At 40.0% G+C, this 16,639-nt stretch overlaps 1 long non-coding RNA gene across 2 annotated transcripts in view; it reads left to right on the top strand.

Moving 5' to 3' along the window:
* The window catches only part of LOC115285451, a 117,240-nt gene that overhangs the window by 83,821 nt on the left and 16,780 nt on the right, over positions 1-16,639 (top strand). For both annotated transcript variants that reach the window (XR_003905532.1, XR_003905531.1), the window contains exon 5: positions 7,361-7,568. This is a non-coding gene — a long non-coding RNA (uncharacterized LOC115285451). The remainder of the gene's footprint in view (positions 1-7,360; positions 7,569-16,639) is intronic.

Genomic DNA, 16,639 nt, shown 5'->3' with positions numbered 1-16,639 from the left:
TCTTCAGCAATGGTAGGCTCATCCATGGATCCTCACCAGGAGTCCTATTACTTGGTACAAAATGTTTTGCAAAAAAAACAAAGTCAGCTGCTCCCATCTTAGACTGAGTCCCTCCCAGAGCAATTGAATCAGAATTTCCGAGGATGGGACCTATACAACTGTTGTTAATAGTAGACCAGGTGATTCTAACTTATACCAAGGACTGAGAACCAAAGAACCACAGCATCACACAATTCTATACATCCTGTGGATGCAAAATGAATGCAAGCTTGCTGAATAAAAGCAAAGCTGGCACTATTATCCTCCATCTGTTCAGAAAAGCTTTCTATCCAGACATTTGCTAAGGGCCAGTATATCTAGGTCTTGGGTTAGGCAGTAAAATTCTCACAATTTCATGTGCATGAAAATTACCTGGGACCTTGTCAAAATAGAGAGTCTGGTTTAGTAGGTCTAGGGTGAGGCTGAGTTTCTGTGTATCCTACAAGCTTCCAGGTAGTACTGGAGCTGCAGGTCTAGAGACCACATTTTGAGTAGCAAGACTAAAAAGGCTCTTTTCCTCTTACCTACAGCAATTTCTTGGGCTTCCTTCAGGGTTGACACAAAACCTGTTTGGAGAGAGAGGTCTGCTTCCCCGTCTGGGTCCCCCTTCCTTCCTGCCTCCCCGCGTCTCTTTTGCCTCCTTATATTCTGGCTCTTTTCATCAAAATCTTATCTCTGAAGAAAACATGTAAGAGTGTTTTATGAGGACAGTGACAGCAGCTTTGCTTTAGCTATTTATTTCTGTTCCCTCTCACCCTTCTCCCCACCCTACCCCCACCTTTTTGACTAGATTATAAAAACTTAAGCTGAGGCTTTCATGGTAACGTTTCAGGCATCCATGAGGCTGCCTGAAAGACAGATTTTAGGGGCTGGAGGGGGGGCAGGAGAATCAACACCTTGAAAAAGCCTCTCAGGTCACACCACATAGCAAGAATAGATGACATCTGTATGTTTGTCTAACAGCTGCTTTGTATACCTTGTTTTTTTCATTGTTACACAATTGTGACCAAAGTGAATATACATTTCTGTTTGGCATTTCCTATCACAGCAGCTACTATTTATAGAGTGTTTTGTGTTTTTTACAAGGCATTTTTATTATAGAGAATGTGAACGTACACTAAAAGTAGAGCCCTATGTGCCCATAACTCAATCCCAGCAAACATAAGCTCATGGCTGGTTCTGTTCCATTCATACCTCTGTCTATTTTCCCAAATCCTAGATATCACATCAATTACAGAATGCTATTTATGAAACAGGCATCATTCGAATGATTTACATTTATTAGCTCATTTAATCCTCACTGCACCCCTATTAGGGAGGCCCCATTATTATCTCCATTTTACTGATGAAAAAACAGAGGCAAAGAAAGATTAAATCATACAGCTAGTAAGTACTTGAACCCAGGCAGTCTGTTTCTGAAGGAAATACTCTGAACCACTATACTGCTCAGCTGATCAAGATTTGGGACTTGAGCTTCCTTCTTTTCCTTGCACTTAGGGCCTCTGCTCCACATGGGAGCACGCAGGGGTTGAACTATTGATATATCAGCTCCCGGTTTGTGCTCAACGTTAGCAGCCCACCTACAATGTTGTTCCTTGGGGAAAATGAATCAGGTCTCCCAGTTCCCGACATTTTTTCCAGGACCATTCATAGTGAACCATGGGTCCCGAGCTGATCGAGCTTCCTGGCTTTCTTGCCCTCAGGGCTGTTGATTGCTAGGTTACCTTTAACATTTATGGCATGCTATGTAGAAAAGGAAAAACCCAGTACAGTGAGATCTTATTTTTGTGAAGCAAAATGGTATATAATAGTATTTATATCCACACACACACAAGATATATATACATAGACACACCCCAGATATACACACAAAGACTCATACCAAATATATACACATATGCACATCATGTTTACACAGAAACATACACACATAGAAACACAGAGGTGAGTTTGGTATTATCCTTCTATGTAATTTTCTGTGCTGTTACAAACATAAAGTTAGGAAGTGCTCTTTGTTCCATTTTCCCTTCTGTTGGTTTAAAATTATATGCTCCATTTCTATTCTTTTATTGGTTAAGGGTTTTTTTTAACATTGTAGTTTTTGTTACATATCCATGAGTATATATTTTTGTAATAAAGACAATAGTTATAATCAGTCTGTGTCCCTCTCTAGGTCAAGACAAAAACATTTACTTCTCTTTGTGCTTCCTCTGCTTTCAATGTTCATATGATCCAGAATGTTACTTCCAAATAGCTCTGACTGTCCTTTTAAATAAATACTTATTTAGAACTAATCCATTCATTGTATTCTTTGCTTATAAATGTTTCTTGGGGTGCCTGGGTGGCTCCGTTGGTTTAAGCGTCTGACTTCGGCTCAGGTTATGATCTCATGGTTCATGAGCTCGACCCCCACATCAGGCTCTGTGCTGTCAGCTTGGAACCTGCTTGGGATCCTCTCTCTCTTTCCTCCCCCCTCTCTCTGCTCCTCCCCTACTCTCACTTTCTCTCTCTCTCAAAATAAATAAACAAATAAATATTTCTTATGTCCCACTCCTTCCTACTATGTTCATTTGTTCCTCTGTTGGAGTACATTCTGAATTTCTTTAGAAGATCACCAGTGAGTGCTAAGCCTTCTAAGATTTGAATGTCCGAAGATGTTTTTTTCCTTTCTTAAAGCATAGGTTTCTTCTAGTACTTTGTATGTGCTCTTGAGTTCTTGAAATTTCACTATGATGTCTAGAGATTGAGCTAAAGAAAATTTTGTTGTGTATATGACTAGTGGCACTCATTCGATTTGAGGATGCTTATCTTTTTTTGGTTCTGGCAGGTTCTTGGTGACAATTTCCTCAAACATTGCCTTTCTTCCATTCTTTGTATTGTCAGAACCGTAAACTCCCCAGTTATCGTCCTTTAATCCTGTGTGTTCTGGTCCTTGCCACTTTATGGAACTTCTGCTTATTCTATACACCCCACAATGCGTTGCTTTTTTATGGCAAATTGTTAAAAGTATTTCAGAGAAATTTAGACATAATACACATATATGAAAACATGTTCAAAGCAATGTTGAATATACTGACATATTTCCCTTTCTGGAGTGCTTAATTCCTTCCTGTGGAGCCAGGTTTTCATCTGACACAATTTCTCTTCAGCCTGAAGACCTTATCTTTGTTGGGGCTCCTGGGTGGCTCAGTCGGTTGAATACCAGACTCTTGATCTCAGCTCAGGTCCTGATCTCAGGGTCATGAATTCAGGCTCTGCACTGGATTCCATGCTGGGTGTGAAGTCTACTAAAAAAAAAAACAAAAGCAAAAAAAAAAACCCCAAAAACCCAAAACAACAACACTTCTCTTTGCATTTCATGTGGTATGGGTCTGTGGAGAAAAATTCTTCCAACTTTTGTCTGTCTAAAAATGTTTTTATTTCACCTCCAATTTGAAAGATACACTTACTGGATATAGAATTCAGAGTTGGTAAGTTTTTTCTTTTAGCAGTTAAAGATGTAATGCCATTGTCTTCTGTCCACTACTTTTGATGAGAAACTAGTTCTCATTCTTATTATTCTTTTCTTATATAAGATATGTGCCTCATCCCATCTTTAGAAGCCTCCATTTACTTTCAAGATTTTCTGATTTCGTTTGTTGTTTTTAACTGATTGACTATAATGTGCCTACATGTGGATTTTTTGTTGTTGTTGTTTTTAGATTGTTTGGGGTTTGCTGATCTTGTATCTGTGGGTTGATATCTTTCAACAATTTTGAAAAAATTTCAGCCATTATCTCTTCAAATACTTCTTCTGTCCTTTCTTTTTTTCTCTCTTTCTGGAATCCCAATTATATATATACAATCTGTTATATGTGTGTGAATATTTCCCCCAGACTATATCATTTGTCTTCCAATCTTATTTACAGTGTTTTTTCTCATTCTGTGCATAAATTTGAATATTTTATATGGATGTTACTGAATAAGAACATTATAACTCTGTACTGATCTTTTCTTGGTAATTTGGGCATTCTGTCCTACATGTAAAATTGGGTAGCCTACGTATGCCATTGTCAACTTTAAAATAGTTTAATAGTTAGTTGAGATATGAATGCATAGCATGGCATGTTGTAATGACATGTTGAAGATAGTTGTAGTTCTACATGTTTTTATACATTTTGGGTCACATTAAAAATACTTATTTATATATTAGAGTTCAGCATAAGTTTTAGTTCAAAAAATTTGCTTTCTCAAATTGTTGCAAAACCACTGGTCTAGATGATACTTTGGCCATTGATTTAGACTGTTAGTATTTATATGAACATCTGATTTGATTGTTGTTTGTGTTTTAGTTTTGTTTTGTTTTGACTAAAGGAACACTCTTTTGCTGTTACTTTTTTGTGATAGGAACTTAGTTCAGTATTCTCAGTGGCTCAGTAGGGACAGATCTGCTCTGAATTCTAGACTATTTCTCTGCCTTAAGAAGCTCTCCTACCCATGGAGAGCTCTAGGTATGGTGGAGGATTCTGAGATTAGCTTTTTTTAAATTATAAAACTTAAAAAAATGAATATTAAACATAAGGTGGCTGTATTCCTGGATAAAGCAGAAATCTTCCTAAATGTTAATAAACATTAATGAGTATTTATTGAATGCCCTTGCTAAATTTCAGTAGTGTTGGGTACTTAAGTTACTGTTTAGATTTTTTGATTTTGAGCCATATTATTTATGTAAATTTACTTGTGAAAATAACCTCTGGCTCTGAGTTTATCCAATTTTTCTTTCTCTAAAGATCAGAGCCAGATTTACTGTGGTGCTAGTGAAACACAAGCTTCATCCAGGGTCCTTCATTTGCGTGGACCCCCAAGACAGCTGAGTGTTGCTGAGGGTGGGCAGGGAAGCCAGACTGCAACCAGAGAGCACTTCTATATAAGCATTTTTGCTATGTTACTAGAGGGAAAAGAACTAATCTCTAAACTTCCAAGGTGTGTGTGTGTGTGTGTGTGTGTGTGTGTGTGTGTGTGTGTGTGTGTATGAGAGATATTTATTTTCTCATTCTAAATTGAAATGCATGCCAGTCACTAATTCTATAATTAAGTTTATATTCTTTTTACAAAGAGGCCTCAGGCTTCACATAAACTCATATCCACCCCTGGTATTGATAGTATTATTCATTTTTTATGTTCCATTTTTTTCTGATTATAAAAATATAATAGAGAACCAGTATCATTCCTCGTGCCATTTTATGAATTTAAAAAGTCATCCTCTCAGAGCACCTGGGGGGCTCAGTTGGTTAACCATCTGACTCTTGATCTCTGTCCAGGTCATGATCTCATGGTTTGTGAGATCAAGCCCTATATCGGGCTGGGCTCTGCACTAACATGTGGAGCCTGCTTGGGATTCTCTCTCCTTCTTTCTCTGCCCCTCTTCCTCTCATGCTCTATCTCTTTCTTTCAAAATAAATAAGTAAACTTAAACATTTTTAAAAATTAAAAGTCATCCTTTCTGAACAGAGGTAGTACATGGGTCCATAACATGGAGTGCTCCATGGGCTTGGTTCCCTTCTTCAGTGCACAACCGCACAACTCCATGTGGCAACCTGAGGTCCACTTAAGGATTTAGAAAATGCAAATAAGTTTATACATGGAAATACGGATTACTTATAATTCCACCTAAAAATAACCACAGTTTACATTTTGACGTACTACACACACACACACACACACACACACACACACACACGCAATTGGTATCACATTGCATATCCAATTTTTATCACCTTTTTTGGCATAGCATTATATATTAAGAATGTTCTCATGCATTGAAGCACTCCTTGAAACACATTTCTAATTAGTTGCATAACAGTTCATCATAGGGGTATTCCTTAATTAATTTTACATTTTTCTAATACTGGTCACTTGTTTGGTGCCTACTGTTTCTATTGTAAACAACATATGTGAGACTTCTCTATGCATACAGTTTGATTCCAGATTTTTAATATTTCCCGTGATAGATTCCTGGCAGGGTAATTATGGGTCAAATGGTTAAAGCTTTTATTTTAAAGCACTTATGGCATGTTCTCAAATCATTTTCCTGAGATATCATTTAAACACACAGGCTACCATGAGCCATTCTACTCCATATCTCCCTGACATAGTTTTAATAAAGGCAGTGACACTTATTACTATTATTATTATTATTAAAGGCGGCTGCCCTTTTACTTTCTATAGTCCTCTACAGTGCTCATTTGGTTATGTGGCTCAACACCAGAATAACAGCTCACCCAAGACAGAGTAATGTATGACCTAAATTTTGCAAAACTATCTTATTTCTTCACCCTGGAGTGAAGCAGACACTCATGTCTGACAGCATTATAAGTAACTCAGATCAAAGTATTGATCAGGAGTGGATATGTTGTTTTCCAGTGGGAGGATAAGGATGGAGAAGCCAATCTATTATTGCCTCTATCAGCTATCTCACTGAAAAGCAATTGGGCTAATGATACCAACTTATAATTGTCAATTTGTTTTAGCTAGAAAGTAGGCAATAATTCATTGTATTGTCATGGCATCTGTTAAGAGGATACTGTTGAGGATGTCAGTTTCCAAATTTGATGCTCTTCTCCTTCACATACATTTTTAAAAGAGAGAAACAAAACTCAATCTTTTCTTAAATGAAAAGCATAGATGGCTCTTCAACCTCTCTTTCTGATCTCCAAGAACACATATTTTGCCATTTGATTAGAATTCTGTTCTGTTTGGTAGTGTCAGAGTTCTGTCTCCTCAACTAGATTCTATAGAAATAATCAGAAGCTAATCAGTGTCCTTGCTTCCATAAAATGAAACCATAAAACCTTAGGGAATCTGAACAAATCCTTGGAATCCTGTAGTTCAGAGTTATAAACCTGTAGTCTTTAGGCTGAATCTAAATAGTTATATTTAGTTTAGTTTATAGTATTTTTAAAGCTTATTTTTATTTAGTTTTTATTTATTTTGAGAGAGAGGGAGGGAGGGAGAGAGAGAGAGAGAGAGAGAGAGAGAGAGAGAATATGAGTGGGGGAGGGGAAGAGAAAGATGGAGAGAGAGAATCCCAAGCAGGCTCTCTGCTGTCAGCATGGAACCCATTGAAGCTCAATCTCACCAACCATGAGGTCATGACCTGAGCTGAAATCAAGGGTCAGAAACAACTGAAGGTGCCCCATTTATAGTACCTTTATTCCTTAGGAATAATTATAGCTAATATTTATTAAGCTCTTACTATGCATTATCCTTTGACATGTTGTGTGTTCTTTGATTCTGACAATTATTTTAGGAGATGAGTATTATTATTGTCTTTATTTTACAGATGAAAAAAACAAGGCCTAGTGATGTTAAGGAAACTGCCAAATATTGGAGTCAGGAAGAGGTAAACCTGGGGTTTGAACTCAGTGTAGTTCCAGAACCTACCTTCCTAATTGCTACCAGAAAAGAGTCACCAACATTAAAAAAAAAAAGTCAAAAGATTTCACGGAATCATGGGATTCATGCCCTCTCTTGAACAATTGTAACATATGGTGAGTGTCCACTGGAGGTGAAGACTGTTCTCTCCTTTTGATTGAATACATGTTCTCAAACTTGCCTTTCTTTCATCTAGCCTATTTCTCTCATTTGTATAGCTTGACCTTTGTCTGTATTTATGACCCATGACCTAATTCACTGGTTCTAAGCTGGGGTGATTTTGCCTTCCCACCCCAGGGGACATTTGGCAATGTCTGAAGATATATTTGATTGTTTTAACTGGGGCAGGCTAAGGGTGAGGGTGCTACTGGTGTCTAGTGGGTAAATGCCAGGCATGCTGCCAAGCTTCTAAAGAATTATTTGGTCCAAAATGCCAACAGTGCTGAGGTTGAGAAACTCCAATCTGATTTAACCTCCCCATTTCATAGGTGGGAAAAATGAGACCAGAAAGGACATGAGTTGCTCCAGGTCCTAAAGCAAGTCAAAGTCAAGGGTGGGAGGGTACCCATACCTCACTTCTCCCTGACCATTTCCAGTTATAAGCTTTGCAAGTATTGAACAGAGATTTTTATAGATGGTATCTTTCTAGTGTGCTTTGTTAAAATGAGAAAAAGAACAAAATATTATAATTGCTGTGAAAAATCTTCATTGTCTAATCTATTGAATGGAAGATTTGCTAATTAAGAATCCCTTAATTAGCTCTACATGAAAAATAGTATGCTTTCAAAGTAGCTGGCAGGATCCAACTATAAATCACACCCTTTTCTAAGAATCTCTAATATGTATTTATTATATAACAGGCACATGTTGGCTGGGAATATTATTGCTTTTTCTTCACAAAGTGTGCAGTTTACAAGGAAGAGGAAAGACACTACTTTCAGTTTTGATTCAGTTAATGACCAGGAAATTCACAAGAAATCTCTAAACTATATCCCTTTATTGTGGGTTTTTATGATTTTGTAGTCAGGTGAGATAAGGTGGTAGTCTTAGCTCAAACCGCTGAACTCCTTTGCTTTGCACAGATTACGTTCAGACTGCTGCCATGGTTCAACATACATGTTTTAGGGTGAATATTTCTGAGACTTCTTGAAGGTCTGAAATGGATTACATAGACTAATTACCTTCATTTTTAGCCTTTTTACTCAAAGGGAATGAGAGAAGATAGAGCTGGGAGCTTTAAAACACATATGAAGGATATAATCATAGCTAAAATTTCCTACCTGTCAGGCACTGTTGAAAGTGCTTAGTGTGAATTATTTTATTTAATCTTATTTTACCAGTGTTTCCTGCACCGTACTCTATTGATACATGATGATAAATATATATCTTACATTATCAAAAGTCCAAGGTAGGAGAGCTCTGAGGTTGGTTAATTTGGTGACTTAACAGTGTCTTTAAGGACTCAAGTTCTTTCCATCATTCTAGACTCCCCTTCTCAGGATGGTTGGAATAGTTCCTGGGAGATTGTCTGGGGTAGCAACATGGCTGTTGTAGTTCCAGCCATCACGTTGTGTGTGTGCGCGTGTGTGCGTGAGTGCGCGTGTGTGTGTGTGTGTGTGTGTGTGTGTATGTGTGTGTGTGTTTTAATTCAGTGCAGAAACCTTTCCAGAGCCCTCCTGCATACATCCCTTCACAACTGATTGGCCACAATTCTGTCATTTGTTCATTTCTTAGTTGCTCACTGGCAAGGGGAATGGAGTTACCAAATGGGTGTAGTGAAACACTGGACTGTGAGAAAGAGGGTTAGTTGAACAAGATCCAGGTTCTATTAACAGAAAGAAGGGGATGACTGACAGGTAGTTAGGAAACCACAGGATCTCTTAGAACCATTTTGAGCTGGGTTGAGTTTCTGTTGTTGCTGCCTTAAGACTGGGCCTGATAGCAGCCCTTTTCTAAGCAAGTGTGTAGAATTCCATGCAGTAAAATTACCAGGTAAAACTTCTAGTGGCCCAGGACAAGCTAGTGCCTCCTTCAAGCTGAGACAAGGCAGAAAGGGTGTGCTGCCCCGCCTAGGAGCCAGCTTTACGTGCTGGTTGTCACCAGGCAGGCAATCCCCAGTTGCTCCTCACTCTGCCCAGGGGCAATGCCTGCCAGAGAGCAAACCAAGGCTTGGCTCCACAAGCTGACACCAAGAAAACTAAGCTGTACTCACTGTTAGCTGATAAGCTTTCCCTCTCAAAACCAAGGAAAGGCCTGGGTCTTCTTCATTCACTCAGGTGCCACATTTTCTCCTTTAAGACTTGCCTTGAGGTTCATTTTCAACTGATTTCATCCAGATTAATGCTGGTGAGGAATCCAGTAATGAATGCTCTTGTGCTCCATGGTTGTTTCCTTCTACTATGATAGTCCAGAGTACTGTACAGCAAATCAGTATTTATATTAGCTTTATATCAACAGTAGAGTCTCAATCTGAATCCTAACTCTAGCAACTGCTAGTGGGGATCTTGGTGAGTCACTTAATTTCTCTAAACCCTCCTGGTCTTCCCAGCTGGGAAATGTAAATAATAATGGTAGTGACATCTATCTCTCAAGGTGCAGATTAAATCAAAATATGTACACAAAATGTTTAGAGCAGCACCTGACACATAGTAGGACTCAATGAATGGTAACTGTTAACATTATTAGTTAGGAAATATGCACAAGTTCTGGAGTGTTCCATAGCTGACCAATTAGTAACACTGCAGTGTCAAAATCTAGAATTAGATAAACAGGATTCTTCTAATTTTGGCTGATCCTCTAGGCCTCAATTTTATCTCTTAAAAAATGTCCTGTAAATGTAAAACAAGACTCTTGTGAGAATTTAATAAAATAGTGCATCCTGTGTTTAATTAAATACAACTATTAATACATATTCCCATTCTCAGAGATAATGTGCATTTGCTCTGTCAAGACTCAGTGCATCCATATTCCATGAGGTCTTCTGACTCGGGGTTTTACCTCTGCCTCCTTGCTAGTGTCATCAGAGCCCTCTCCCAGCCTCCAGAGATTGTGGAAGTTTATTTAAACTTCGAATTTACAAACTGGCTGTCCTCCCCCACTCTTCAAAGCCCTGGGCCTAATTTGAATGCAAATATCTCCCCTGGTAGCTGAGCATTGCTTCTGTCACTCAGGGAGACCCCACCCCCGGGCTCTCCATCTTTGTGGGGAGAAAATAATGATGATGTATGAGACAGTGATGCCTTTGGAGTCCAAGAAGGACATGACAGATGGGATAATATGGGAGGAAAATACTGTCTTCATAATGGAGACTGATGGCCTTTGCTTGTCTTCCTGACATTGTTAGGAGGGGGCTGAGCCAGGCCTTCCTCATGCATTGGCAGGTTGGGTATGTCGTCCACACTGCCCTCAGTGGTAGTCTTCAACTAAGGGGTGGGGGATGGGAGAAACAAACCAGAGGGTTTGTGAGGCTGTTGAGCACAGTTCTCAACCCCTCCCTTGGCTTTGACATGCATGTTTGTCAAGAATGACAGGCCTCTCTGGATCCATTCATAACTGCTGACTGTGGGGTCTTTTGCCTTCCACCCATAAGTCCTCTCTGCCTCCCAGCCCCCCCCAGTAAAAAACAACTATGTTAAATTAAAAACTTAAAAAAAAAAAAAAAAGGCCCAGATACCACTCCTACTCCCCCTTCAGGCCCCTACTTGGCCTCAGGAAAGAAAGCCTAAAACTAGAGTAGGAATGTCATCTTTGAAATCATCTTTGGGAGCAGTTTTATTAATTTCACTTCTCTGTGGTTACCACATGTTTGGGGAAGACGATTGGTTTCACAGATCTGTGTGGGAGGCTGAAGATTTGGCTCTGAGGCGGCAGAGAAAACCTACCGCGAGAACAGGCTCACTAATTGACATACAGCAAAGATGTTCTTTAAGGAAACTTTTCTTTTAGTGCCTGTTTTTCTTTTAATCTAATTTTTAATTTTTAAGTTAATTGTATTTTTTAAAAGAGAGGCTCTATTTTTATTTTCCTTCTACCCATCTATTTCCCACCCCAATTTTCTTACCACAATTTCCACTCCAGGAATTAAAAGGAAGACTGGACCAAGTATTAAGTCACAATTTTTGCTTCAAAGTCACTACCAGTGGCTACCGATGTGTCCAAGGCCAGAGCTCCAAAAGAAATCAGCCTTTTGGTCACTGGGCTTCCACCTCTGGAACCTCCAACTGAGGCATTTCTGGTCTCAGCATGGTCCTGGCAAGGTACAGAGAATCAGGTGGTTCCCGGCCATGCAGGAGCACTCTTGGACTTGGGACAAGTCTGCTCACAGTTACTGAGGGCGGTGTTGCAGGACCTCCCTGGCATATTTTTAAGGGAGAAGGACTATACTATTGGATGCTTTTTTGAGATGTCAGCTTCAATGACTGCATCATCCTGATAGAAATCAGTTTTGAGTCTAAATAAATAATAGGCCAAGCTGGGGAAAAAAAACACCAACTCAATTGTTTGATCGGTGGGTGGTGGTGTGTGGGTAGCTGCTGTTTTAGAACTTTGAATGTGGGTCCCTTGGCATTAGCTTTATTTAAAATAGAGTAGTAGCTCTTCATGCTCTCTGCAAAGTTAATAGCCCACCTTAAAGGAGATGGTAGCGCCCCGCTGCGCTTTTACATTACTAATTATACTGCCCTAGTGGGAGGAGGAATACATGGCACTTTCCAGAACTCCCAGAGGACAGGGTTCCTCCCCAGCAGCTTCCATGATGACTTGAGATGGGGAAGAGGTTTGTCAGCAGATGTTTGGGAACTTGATGTGAAATAGATAGGACTGGCGACAGGGACTTCTGTCTTTGCCCAAACATTCAAGAGGTCCCTCAACTGGTTCCCGGGTGTGTTTGGAAGCGGCCATGGTCACTTTTCCCTTCCCTCTGTTCTTTCATTTGCTCCATCCTCTACTTCTTGTGCCGTGTAATCAGGTCCAGAGTGAGCTGGGAGGGGCTTGTACCCATGGTCTCTGTTCTGCCCCAAAGTTTCCCCATCTAGCATGAAAGTGAGCAGCATGGCTGAGCTGGTCACGTGTGTGAATCCCGAAGAAGTGGCTCCGTGAAGTTATGGCAAGCTGGGGAGGCGCCCAAGCGGTCCTGGCGTGGGTGGGACGCTGGCCAAGTGCAGACCCTGACAAGAAAGCTGCCATGGAGCCCTTCTAGAAGCTCCTGGGGTGAGGAATTGAATCTTAGCCCTGTTGTTTTTGTAACGTTAGCCGAGATCAAAATCCTTCCCAGAAAAATGGGAGTTATAGTATATTAGCCTGCCAAAGAGGGGTATTATTTCAAACGCGAAAGCATTACATTAAAAAAAAAAAAGTGAGACCCAGGGGAAGGAAGGAAAAAGGGGGCTGTGAGTGGAGAGGAAGTGACACGTTTCGTGAAATCGGAGCTTTTTAAGGTTGTTTTGGGCACAGTTTCAAGAGGAAGTGCCGGTTTATTAAGACAAACAATCGCTAATCTAATCTCTATCAAGAGGCATATTTAAGTTCAAGCACACTTTTTTAAAGCTTTTTTTTTCCCCCTCTTCTGGATTCTGGATTTTCAATTGAATGCTGAAATATGAGTGTAAATCCAATGGAAGCAAAACAATTTACGGAAGAACTGTATGGAAGAACCATTTCTGATTTCTGCTACATGTATGAAGTTGGAGAAAATTGATCAGCAATCCAGAACTATCTGATTTTCTTGGACTTATGCCTCAAGCCCTCTTTCCTAATTAACTAATTAATCTTCCTTTAATGAAGACTTCCTCCTCTGAAGGCTCCCCAGACCCCTGTCTTGTCAGCCTGCCTTCCTCTGGGTTCTAGGGGCCCTGGGGCACACCTACATCATGACCACATCGCTGGGCTCCAGTGGCTTGGTTAGTTGCCGGCTATCTCTACTAAACTGGCTTCTTGAAGACTAAAAACAGCTGGCCCATGTTAAATGCTCAATAAACATTAGGTCAATGTTGAATGTAGTTGGGATATAGAAAAATAAGGATCATCCCTTTATTAGTTTTGTATTGCCATGTAATGAATTACCACAAATTGAGTGGCTTAAAACAACACACATTGATTAACATAGTTTAATTCACTAACACAATTTCCCTACATCAGGAGTCAGGGCACAGTTTAGGTGACTCCTCTGCTCAAGGTCTCAGAAGGGCTGCAATGAGGTGTTGACCTGGGCTTCAGTCACACCTGGGGGCTCTGAGGGACAATCTGTTTTGTCATTAAGGTTTGGTCAAGAATTCATTTCCTGTGGTTGGCTGGAAGCCACCCTCAGGTCCTAGAAGCCACCAGAAATTTGCAACATCGATATTTGCCTCTTGAAGGCTGGCAGGAAAATCTTTCTCACTGTAATTGGCTAGGATAGAATCCACATAACATAATGCAATCAAAGGAGTGACATCTCACCTTTGCCTACTCTATTACCTAAAAGTAGTTCCCAGGTCTTGCCTACACTCAGGGGATGGGATTATTCAAGGGCATAAACCAGTGGAGGCAAGCTCAGGGTCTGACTACCTCAATCTCTATGCACAACTAATTCTACTAGGACAAGAACTTTCACGTCCTCCCCACCCCCCCACAAAAAAGTTGTTTCTTTTCCTTGAGGCTTGCAGGAGAATAGCTTACTATTTTAGTCTGTGCTCTATTATCTGAATCAGTTTCTATACTTTGTAGTTGCTTGTCCAGAAAAATATAGTAATCTGATATTTATCAAATCACGTGGTATGTAAAAGTCCTCATGTTAGTAATTCAACTACTGGTTCCCAGCTCCAAGTCCTTGTGATGCTGGGACTCTGCAAACTGTATTTCTCCTTTGTTAGCTGGCTTCCTGTTAGGTTCTTCCAACAGGGGGCAGGAAGGAAGGAGCAGGAGAGGAGATGTGTTCCTTTCTATTTTGCTGCTCATGCCAGCATCATGCTGAGAAGCCCAGCAGTGAAAGTTGGTTCCAGTTCAGCTTCTTCCAGCACTTCTAGAGCCAGCCACAGTGTACCCCTCAGACAGCAGCACTAGCTGGGCAGTACTCCCTTCCTGGAGGTATGAGCCCCAGCCCCATGGGATCTTTCCCTAAGCTTGTAGGTTCTGATCACTCCTTTCTTTCTCTTCATTCTCTTAGTGTTGGTGTCAACTGCCTGAAGTTAGTACCTTGGTGTTAGTTCAGTGTTTTCATTTTGCTTTTTCAGTCCTCCAACACTTATTTAACCAAACCCCTATATTATATTCTCTCTGTTAAAATACCTAGCATGGTTTGTTTCTCTGGCCCTGATAGATACAGTATCATAGTTTTCATCCAGGTTGCCAAGAAATTATAGGGTTTCAATAGCTGTTATTGGAATCTTATACACCAAAGGACTGACCTTTAGCAAAGAATTGAAACCCCCCCTTCTGGTTCTCAAATTGATGCTTTTAGAACACTGGGCCCACAGTTGACTTTGCCAGCCTGTATAAAGCTTCCTGGATAACTAGTAAAAGATACAAATAGGCTCACAGGGGGTGATTCATTTATTCCCCAAATTATAGTGAATCATGACTAGAGAGACTCCAAGCCCCTGAGAAGCCCAAACTTAGAAATCAGTAAAGCTATTTGTGTGAAGTTATGGAATATACTCAGATATCCCTATTTCACAGATGAGAAAACAGAGTAATTTCCATGCAAGGCCTTCTTGCCAGTAGAAGGCTTCAAGTCAGACACTATAGCTACAGATATCTTGTCACCTGGCCCCTAATGAACTGGTTTCTCTTCCTGTGTCCCCTAATTTTTCAATGGCAACTGTACCCAAGTTCAAAATCTACGAATTATTGAAAGATGACTCTGTCTGACCTTCTCCCTTAAATTAGGCCTGCTGGTCTTCCTCCAGAATGTCTCCTTCATTTGTGTTCTATAGTCTTTGAGTTTTATTAGGCCCACTTTATCTCTTGCCCATGCTATTAAAATAGCCTTGGGATTAGTCTCTTTGCTGTTATCCATTTAGTCCACTCCCACCAGAGAAACATATCTCAAATAGAATTCAGAATATTGCTTCTCTCCTCAGAATGCCCTACCGGGTAATATTCAAATATCACAGCAGGGAAGGTAAAATTTCCTTCAAAATGTGATCTCGACCTCTGTCCTTCTGTTTCTCTCTTTTAGGTGTCCTTCATGCCAGTCAGACCTGTCCACAGCTGTGAGAGCCTGGTCTACACTTCTCCTGAACCTGACTTTCCTCCTGCTGCAGCTCACACACCCCCGTTCATGGACTCCTCCTCCCCAACTCCATCTTTTCTCTCTAGAGACACTCCCACATTCCACTTCCTCCACTCAGCCTTCCTTGCTTCTCCTATCTGAAGAACCTCTTCTGTCTACTTTCTGAAATGACCACATAAGCCACATGTAGGTGCTGATGATAACTATAGGAGCTCTACAGCTAAGCTAACACCTGATGATGGTCTGTTCTGCTCCCCAGCACTGTACATGCTCTTGACCCACACTATCCCATCTAACTCTCATGGAGCTCCTGTGAGATACAGACTTTCATTTTTATTGCTGAGTAAGCCACTTTAGTAAGTTACATAAATTGTTCAAAATCTCATAGCCCATTTTCCATCTTATGTAAATTAGTTGTGTTCTCTCTTATTTATCCTCCAAATGGGTAGCTCATTGAGATCAGGGAGCATTCTTTGTTCAGCTATGACCCCTATTCTAAGCCTATGGAATATCTGTGCACGGTGGATAATTAATCACCAATTTGCTGAAGAGTCTCAGAATTCATAACTTTTGCCACCAAATTGTTTGGTCATGTTTTCTGGTAATGAATTTTTTTATTTTTATAATTTTTTGGTTATCTATGAAGCATATACCTGTGTTCTATGTAATGTAAGTCGAGATGGGGAACAAAAAAAGTGTTTCTAAGAAGTTTGGAATAAATTGATTCCTGTTTTCCTTCTGTTATAGTTTGAGAGAGGGTCTTTATTTGAGAAGGTTCCTGAAGCCTCTGCTTCCAGAAGCTACAAACAAATTTAGTTACAAACAAATTTTCAATTTGTAAATAAACTCTGCTCAACATGCAAAGAATCCTTCTGAATGTCTGCTGGTGATCACTTTGTTTTCAAAGTTTGCTTATTGGCATATGTTTTAATGCTTAATATAAGCAAAGTTTTTACTTATTGGCATATATTTTTAAAG

Source organism: Suricata suricatta, chromosome 2 (assembly GCF_006229205.1).
Source record: "Suricata suricatta isolate VVHF042 chromosome 2, meerkat_22Aug2017_6uvM2_HiC, whole genome shotgun sequence".
Taxonomy (NCBI): domain Eukaryota; kingdom Metazoa; phylum Chordata; class Mammalia; order Carnivora; family Herpestidae; genus Suricata; species Suricata suricatta.
This window is presented reverse-complemented; position numbering and strand designations above follow the sequence as displayed.